The sequence below is a fragment of the Schistocerca serialis genome, unplaced genomic scaffold, assembly GCF_023864345.2.
Source record: "Schistocerca serialis cubense isolate TAMUIC-IGC-003099 unplaced genomic scaffold, iqSchSeri2.2 HiC_scaffold_1261, whole genome shotgun sequence".
NCBI lineage: Eukaryota > Metazoa > Arthropoda > Insecta > Orthoptera > Acrididae > Schistocerca > Schistocerca serialis.
Window position 1 is genome coordinate 1072281 of NW_026047471.1, and position 9834 is coordinate 1082114.

General features: G+C 42.4%; 1 pseudogene; it reads right to left on the reverse strand.

The window, feature by feature from the left end:
• Positions 1–7684: 7684 nt before the first annotated feature.
• Positions 7685–7802, reverse strand: LOC126438184 (5S ribosomal RNA; annotated as a pseudogene).
• Positions 7803–9834: the final 2032 nt, after the last annotated feature.

Consider the following 9834-nt stretch of genomic DNA (forward strand, 5'->3'; position numbering starts at 1 on the left):
TCCAATACTGGTTCCCCTATCTCTTCTAAATCGACTCCTGTTTCTTCTTCTATCACATCAGACAAATCTTCACCCTCATAGAGGCTTTCAATGTATTCTTTCCACCTTCCTCTGCATTTAACAGTGGAATTCCCGTTGCACTCTTAATGTTACCACCGTTGCTTTTAATGTCACCAAAGGTTGTTTTGACTTCCCTGTATGCTGAGTCTGTCCTTCCGACAATCATATCTTTTTCGATATCTTCACATTTTTTCTGCAGCCATTTCGTCTTAGCTTCCCTGCACTTCCTATTTATTTCATTCCTCTGCGACTTGTATTTCTGTATTCCTGATTTTCCCGGAACATGTTTGTACTTCCTCCTTTCATCAATCAACTGAAGTATTTCTTCTGTTACCCATGGTTTCTTCGCAGCTACCTTCTTCGTACCTATGTTTTCCTTCCCAACTTCTGTGATGGCCCTTTTTAGAGATGTCCATTCCTCTTCAACTGTACTGCCTACTGCGCTATTCTTTATTGCTGTATCTATAGCGTTAGAGAACTTCAAACGTATCTCGTCATTCCTTAGTACTTCCGTATCCCACTTCTTTGCCTATTGATTCTTCCTGATTAATGTCTTGAACTTCAGCCTACTCTTCATCACTACTATATTGTGATCTGAGTCTATATCTGCTCCTGGGTAAGCCTTACAATCCAGTATCTGATTTTGTAATCTCTGTCTGACCATGATGTAATCTAATTGAAATCTTCCCGTATCTCCCGGCCTTTTCCAAGTATACCTCCCCCTCTTGTGATTCTTGAACAGGTTATTCGCTATTACTAGCTGAAACTTGTTACAGAACTCAGTCTTTCTCCTCTTTCATTCCTTGTCCCAAGCCCATATTCTCCCGTAACCTTTTCTTCTACTCCTACAACCGCATTCCAGTCGCCCATGACTATTAGATTTTCGTCCCCCTTTACATACCGCATTACCATTTCAATATCCTCATACACTTTCTCTATCTGTTCATCTTCAGCTTGCGACGTCAGCATGTATACCTGAACTATCGTTGTCGGTGTTCGTCTGCTGTCGATTCTCATTAGAACAACCCGGTAACTGAACTGTTCACAGTAACACACCCTCTGCCCTACCTTCCTATTCATAACGAATCCTACACCTGTTACACCAATTTCTGCTGCTGTTGATATTACCCGATACTCATCTGACCAGAAATCCTTGTCCTCCTTCCACTTCACTTCACTGACCCCTACTATATCTAGATTCAGCCTTTGCATTTCCCTTTTCAGATTTTCTAGTTTCCCTACCACGTTCAAGCTTCTGACATTCCACGCCCCTACTCGTAGAACGTTATCCTTTCGTTGATTATTCAATCTTTTTCTCATGGTGACCTCCCCCTTGGCAGTCCCCTCCCGGAGATCCGAATGGGGGACTATTCCGGAATCTTTTGCCAATGGAGAGATTATCATGACACTTCGTCAAATACAGGCCACATGTCCTGTGGATACACGTTACGTGTCTTTAATGCAGTGGTTTCCATTGCCTTCTGCATCCTCATGTCGTTGATCATTGCTGATTCTTCCGCCTTTATGGGCAATTTCCCACCCCTAGGACAATAGAGTGCCCTGAACCTCTATCCGCTCCTTCGCCCTCTTTGACAAGGCCGTTGGCAGAATGAGGCTGACTTCTTATGCCGGAAGTCTTCGGCCGCCAATGCTGATTATTTATCAAAATTTAGGCAGTGGCGGGGATCGCACCTGGGACCGAAGACGTTTTGATTATGAATCAAAGACGCTACTCCTAGACCACGGGTTCCTTACTTAGAATTACTTAAAGGATTCGAACCTGCGACCGTAGCGGTCACGTGGTTCCAGACTGAAGCGTCTAGAACCTCACGGCCACACCGGCCGGCAGAACGCTATTCAAATACAAGCTCTGCAACCGAGTATTCTCTGTACATTGTAAGTTACCAGCTGTCCTCAATTGGGTTGCTTCAGAAGAAGTACAGATGCTGAACACTGATACTTTCCCAGTTGGGTTGTTGATAGACCATCTCCTTTTAATTGCAGTTTCGTTGGCAGATCGTTTTATGCCCTCATATCACAGTCACAGACTGTTCCTGCAGCATTCCATTCAGACAGAACACGGTCGGTTGATACGCTCGCTTCTCTGCGGCGGCAAGAATACTGATTTTGCGGGTCGATTGACAGGCTACATCCCTGAGAAATCAGCTGTTCACTCGATGCAGATCAGCCTGGTTACATGTCTTCATGTTCAAGATTCTATAAACATATCCACCACTCGAAGCACAGTTTTAAGCCCCCAAAAACACTCATGTATTAATTCAGTGATATGATGCTTGCAGCAAATAGCTCAATCACAGAAAATGAAAATTGTCCTTAGACGCCATACCAGAGACCGATATTCAGAAACCAAACACCCGACTCTGAAGAGGGGCCTAACACAAGGGTGCAGAACACATTACACTGACTCTCACAACCAATGCCTCCTGTAACAAATTTGGTGCTGCTTGGTAATGAACTAGATTACCCTCTTCATATAGAAGCATCATTCAAAAGTACTCCCTGTCGGAGAAGCTTATTTCATTCATTTATTATTCCTGATATGGTTGAATCGCTGATTTCAGAAACAATACTTATTCACAATTTGTCGGTTTTGGGTTAAGCGTGCAGCTCTGTTCTGTGAGTGCAGCTCTCTCGGTTGGTAAGAGAAATAGTATTTGACCCGCACTATCTGTGGGATTTCTGGACCGGTAAAATTTAGAGTGAGCAGAGAAAGAACACTTGTCCTGCAGAAGCGGTTCTGTACGCAGGGTTTATAGAAGTGAAAAATGTGACAAACGAGCTCTCGCACCAATTCTTTTTCGGGAGAAGTGTGTGAAACACATGTACTTTTTATCATGCAACATATCTCCTGATGAATCAATTCGACATTGCAGGACAATAAAACGAAAGAAGGGAATGAGGAATGTAGAACCTGAACACGAGAAGATTGAAAGGGTGCGTACTAAAGGGCAGGATTACGAAAACGCCAGTGAGAAAATATGCCGAAGAAACAAATTGGCGATGACTGCAAGTAGGTACGTAACCATTATACATTGTTACGTACAGTTTTGCGTTAATTAGTAATAAGCAGAATTCTGGTACTTCTGATTCACACAGAATATTTATCTCACTTTACAGATGTTCTCGATGGTGCTTTGAAAAAGTTAACGAAAACGCAAGGACAGAGATCTTCACACATTTTTATGACATGGACTCAAATAATGCACAAGATTTATCTCCAATGGCTGATTACTGTCTAAGACGCTCACGAAAAATAGAAAATGATTCTAATAAAAAACTTAGACGGCAAAACTTCGGGTACTCTGTGAATTCTAGAACGGGAAAAGTGAAAGTATGTAAGCAAGCATTCCTAAACATGAATCTATGACGAAAGTGAGAGTACGAAGACTTATCAAACTGCTCGCACTAGGCAAGTCATCTACCGACCAAAGAGGTCAAAATTGTTCAGGCAGTGCGAAAATTGGTAGAGAAACAAACGCTATTATTGGACATATTAACTCCTGTCCGCAAAAAGTAACCCACTGTCTCTCGAGAGCGCCATTATTTACAAGAACAGCTTAATGTAAAAATTATGCATGAACAATTTCAAGTGAAATATCCCAACATGGCTGTAAAACACGAGTACTTTCTGACAATATTCCAAGAGAGATTTCACTCTCTTTCGGAAGAGCGCAGGTTGACACATCTGGCAAATGTGAAGAACTGTCAACTAAAATGAAAAGTACAATGCTTAATGACACATCTAAACGGGTACCTTCTGCAGAACTCGTCATGCAAAAGAAACGGCCAGCTAAGTTTTCTCCCATTAGTGAAATTAAGTGGAAGTGCATTGATGACGAAGTAGAAGGCATTGCTATTGACTTCATGCAGAATCTATGCTCGCCAACTATAACAGGTCAAGATGTCTCCTCCTACCTTCAGCTTCCTGCTAATGTCTCTAATATACACTATGTGAAGATCGTGAATCAAAATTCTACGTCTACCATGAAGGAACGGCAAAGAAGACCCCAACGAGGTGTGTTCTTTCTTATTAGATTTCACCACAAACAACATCCCAAAAAACATTAAACATCTGCATGTCTTTTCAGATGGTTGCCCCGGGCAAAACAGAAATCATACCGTCTTAAGGTTTTTCCTGGGTTTGGCAGCCTCAAAGCGATTTCTCACAATTAATCATTATTTTTCTGTACGTGGATATTCATTTCTGCCTGCGATATGGACTTCGCGGTAATGAAGAAAAAAATCCGCTCAATGGATAGGGTGTATCATCAATCAATTTGTTGAACTGATTGCAATCTCAAGTTCGAAAGTCAGTAAATTCCAAGTGAAGGTAATTTCAACAAGCGATAATCTTGCATTCAGAAACTGGTAGCCTACATTTTACAAAAAGAATACCATCTCTCTAGAGAGTGCCTGTACAAAGGTGCCCAGGGATCAGGAGCAGACATTTGCGGTGTCCGAATTCTTTGAATATGAATACAAGAGTAATACTCTTCGTATTGTAATTGGGAAGGTTTATATCCAAAGACCTGTCGTGCACTGTTTCCGTCTTGGTGTTGACTGTAACTCTTCAGTCGCTTTTCCCAAAGAGAAATCATGTAACTCTTGTGTGCCAATAAGTTCGGAAAAAGTTGCTGGCATCAATAAATTAGAAGGGTACATACTAGATACATTCCAGGCATTGTACGGCATGATATATAACTCATAAACTGTTGAAGGTGGAGATATGGACCATGAGAAGAATAAAGGACAGCATAATGTAAAACAATGTGAAGACTGATTTAGTTTAAAATACGACTGTGCAGCTTCGTATAGCTCATAAAGTTAAAAACTGAAAAATTGAAAAAGTGTGCTAATGATATACTATTTTCCTGCTATTGTGCATTATTCTATAACTATTTCTCTATTAAATGATGGCCATGTTTTCCTTTGAAATTAGTATATGTTTATGAAATAATTGTCCCGACTTTAAAAATGAAATACTTCCCTTTCAGCAAGATCCCTGTAATCGCATCTAAAAATACATACATACACACCATTGAGATTGTGCACTATGTTTCTACAATTAAGGGCCAACGCGTGAAATTAAAATGTTTTGTGCGTTTTTCTGAAAAGCAGCCTCTGTGGACATGCGTTGCTTTTGAAATCAGCGATTCTTTTAGATACGAGACTTTCTATTAACGTAGATTTCTTTAATGTGCTCCATTTGTGAGAAAATCCTATGGAAAACTAAAATAAGTTTTATCATAAAATCCCAGAGTATGAGTAATTAAAATTCGAGAATCAGTTGTGAACTTCACCGGACAGCAGTTTAACTATTAAAAGCGTAATTAGTCACGCAAAATATATAAATATATGTCAAATAATCTCACATATACTCTTATATCATGTTGAATTATCAAAGAAAACCAGTTTTGTATGCATTATATCAACAAAAATGTTCAGTTTAAGCATTCAAATTAGTCATCACAGTCTTCTCCAGTTAGCCTAACTAACTTCATTCAGAATAATACTTCCTCGAATCTCCATGAAGATAGAGAGATCGTTTCCCGGGTATCCTAATAATTATACACCGGGCTTCAGAATTCTTAAAATTACAAAGAGACCCGTTCTTCTCGACAGGAGGTTAACCACTAATCTCTTCCTCCTTGGTTCTTTTGTTCAAGAGTTGTAAGCGTGGATGATTTCTTAATAACAATTTCTTGTCCATTTCATACCGTCGTATTTTGATCAGCTTCTTGCCGTCATCATGTTTCGTCTTGTATGCTTTCTCTGTCAAAATCTGACCTCTCCTTCCCATTGCTTTTTGTTGCGACCATGGAATAGGATCGAAATTATGGCAAAAGTTTTTTTGTGTAACTACATCAAGGTGACGTGTATACCTATGTATTGCCCTGGATTTTTCTTCAAATACCCCCACGTATTAATTCAAGAGGACAAACAATTGCTTCCTTTGCTCGCCAGACAGATGCTCTGCGTCTTTTGTTTTCAGTTGCACTTGTGTCGTATCTCGAAAGCCTTACAGTCCAAAGTCGGAATGCCAATCAGAAAAAATCGCCGTGAGCGCAGAAGCAATCGTCCCAACGACGCACCCGTTTGCTAAAACACGGTGTCCTACTGCGTGACGAAGTCCATATCTGCCTGCTGACAGGAATCGCCAACCCTACAAGGCGTTATTAGGGGGCCGAAGCCGTGAAAATCACATGGAGAGACATCCGGACTACAGGGTGGGTGCTCGAGTGTGTCTCACTTCAGATGGCTTAACTTGTTCGTTAACGAAATTTGCGGTATGGGGACGTGCGTTATCATGAGGCAGCAGAATCCCTTGTCGCACACCGTCCTACAACGGTGGTTTCCGAAGCACATGCTGCCCAATACACGTACTTCATTCTCCGATGAATGTCTACCGGTATTTGTCTTTCGGCAGCCAAGAAAAGAATAGCAGCACGTTGGTCCTGTTTGGACCTATTTGGTAATAATATCGTCATAGTTCACGTTTCCGCATTTACCGCACGCAGATCGGGAAGATGGGAATGCCGCACTAATCCCTTGCGTTCGTGTCGGTGCTTATGTATTCGCATCGAGTTGCTTATACGGGGCACCAGTGTCCTCAGACGAAAACGTTTTGATTGTGCCTTTTGACTTCCTCGACAGTGCTATCGTTCTGCAACGTTCTTCGGCAATCAAGTTAATCAGAGTACCATGGGAGAACTTTCTCAACTTTTGCTCTTGTGCCATCGATCAGAAAGGAGATCTTGCTCGTAGGAAAGTCGGTCATTATGATCTTCTCTCAGATAAACTCAAAACCCAGAATACAGTACAAATGTAGAAAGTCTTCCAGAAGTCGAGGTACACGGCATCAACGTGCGTGCAGCAGACTTGGGCAACTAGCTTAAAAACCTGTAGATAAGATAAAGAGGATATAAAATCCTACGAAACTGTGTATTCTTTGGGTCGCTTGTTAACAATCCGATATTGGAATTACAAAACAGAAAATGGCGGATCCAGTTTGGCGAATCGAAAATAATTCGAGAAAATAATTGGGTATAAAGTATTTTGAGATCATCGATGACAAATTAGAAGTAGAAATTTCCGTATTGCCGCTATCAGATTGTCCACTGGGAGAAGCTCTTTTACCTCAGGTGGTATCTGGCTTCTTCACTTGTATGTTCTTGACTCTCGAATTGGACGGATCCGAAGACGCTAGAAGCCGAAGGAATTGGACACACATCATTGTCTCACCGGGACATTTGCGTTTTAAAATCTTCTCGGTAACGCCGTCTGTCCTTATCCCTAGCTTTCTGCAATACCCGACCAATTGGCAACGAAGCAACTTCCATTATGGCACATCTGTGAATCCAAACCACCTAGACTGATGTCATCATCCGACATTAACTCCTCCCGAACAGGCCATGAAGTCCCAACGGCACCGATCGGCCGCCGTGTCATCCTCAGCGCACAGGCGTCACTGGATGCAGATATGGAGCGGCATGTGGTCACCACACCGCTGTCCTGGCCGTGTGTCAATTTCTGAAACCGGAGCCGCTACTTCTCAGTCAAGTAGCTTCTCAGTTTGCCTCACAAGGGCTGAGTGCACCCCGCTTGCTAACAGCGCTCGGCAGACCGGATGGTCACCCATCCAAGTTCTAGCCCTGCCCGACAGCGCTGAACTTCGGTGGTCTGACGGGAACCGGTGTTACCACTGCGGCAAGGCCGTTGGCAAGCGTCCTGCATTACTGCTGAATATTCTGAGTCCGGTCTTATTGGCATCTGACCTACAAGAATTATACATTACTTTCAGCGTTGTTGGCAGACAATCTTTAGTTCCTCTGTACAGAATTCGAATAGTCCTGCAACATTTCGCGAAATGTTGTAAAAGAAAATTATTTGGCAATTTGCGAAAAAAAAAGGGCACAATTCCGGAAAACTCACACAGATCTCTACAGAAAACCTGTAAGTAGGCTGTTTATGTTTTCTTATTGGCAACGTTACGTAGCGCTCTGTATGAAAATCACTGGCTGTGCTGTGTGCAGTCTATGGCCAGTTTGCATTGTTGTCTGCCATTGTAGTGTTGGGCAACGGCAGCTGGATGTTAACAGCGCTTAGCGTTGCGCAGTTGGAGGTGAGCCGCCAGCAGTGATGGATGTGGGGAGAGAGATGGCGGAGTTTTGAAATTTGTAAGACTGTCATGCACTGCTATATATATTATGACTATTAAGGTAAATACATTGTTTGTTCTCTATTAAAATCTTTCATTTGCTAACTATGCCTATCAGTAGTTAGTGCCTTCCGTAGTTTGAATCTTTTATTTAGCTGGCAGTAATGGAGCTCGCTGTATTGCAGTAGTTCGATTAACCAAGATTTTTGTGAGGTAAGCGATTTGTGAAATGCATAGGTTAATGTTAGTCAGGGCCATTCTTTTGTAGGGATTTCTGAAAGTCAGATTGCGTTGCGCTAAAAATATTGTGTGTCAGGTTAAGCACAGTCCTGTATAATTGTAAAAAGGGGACGTTTCAAACCTTAATAACATTTTTTGTGCAGATAATATTTTACGATATAATTGCAGTAATGAAGGACTCATTTTTACTGTGTGTCACTGCCGCACGGTAGAAAAATTACCACCCGCTAAAAGCGTGCAAATATGTGCTCACAGATATATTTGAATTTGTTGACTGTACTAATAGGTAGTAGGAGGGCATTTACAGAAGTGGAGCCAAGCAGGGGACGTTTTCTAACCAAAAATTTCGGATAATATCGGTAACAGTTTAGTTGTAATTAAATATACACTACTGACCATTAAAACTGCTGCACCACGAAGATGACGTGCTACAGACGCGAAATTTAACCGACAGGAAGAAGATGCTCTGATATGTAAATGATCAGCTTTTCAGAGCATTCACACAAGGTTGGCGCCGGTGGCGACACCTACAACGTGCTGACATGAGGAAAGTTTCCAACCTATTTCTCATACGCAAACAGCAGTTGACCGGCGTTGCCTGGTGAAACATTTTTGTGATGCCTCGTGTAAGGAGGAGAAATGAGTACCATCACGTTTCAGACTTTTATAAAGGTCGGATTGTAGCCTATCGCGATTGCGGTTTATCGTATCGTGACATTGCTGCTCGCGTTGATCGAGATCCAATGACTGTTAGCAGAATATGGAATCGATGGGTTCAGGAAGGTAATACAAAACGCTGTGATGGGTCCCAACGGCCTCGTATCACTACCAGTCAAGATGACAGGCATCTTATCCGCATGGCAGTAACGGATCGTACAGTCACGTGTCGATCCCTGAGTCAGTAGATGGGGACGTTTGCAAGACAACAACCATCTGCACGAACAGTTCGACGATGTTTGCAGCAGCATGGACTAACAGCTCGGAGACCATGGCTGCGGTTACCTTTGACGCTACATCACAACAGGAGCGGCTGCGATGGTGTACTGAACGACGAACCTGGGTGCACGAATGGCAAAACGTCATTTCTCGGATGAATCCAGGTTCTGTTTACAGTATCATGATGGTCGCATCCGTGTTTGAAGACATCGTGGTGTACGCACATTGGAAGCGAGTATCCGTCATCGCCATAATGGCGTATCACTCGGCGTGATGGTATGGGGTGCCATTGGTTACACGTCTCGGTCACCTCTTGTTCGCATTGACGTCACTTTGAACAGTGGACGTTACATTTCAGATGTGTTACGACTCGTGGTGTACTCTTCATTCCATCCTTCCGAAACCCTACATTTCAGCAG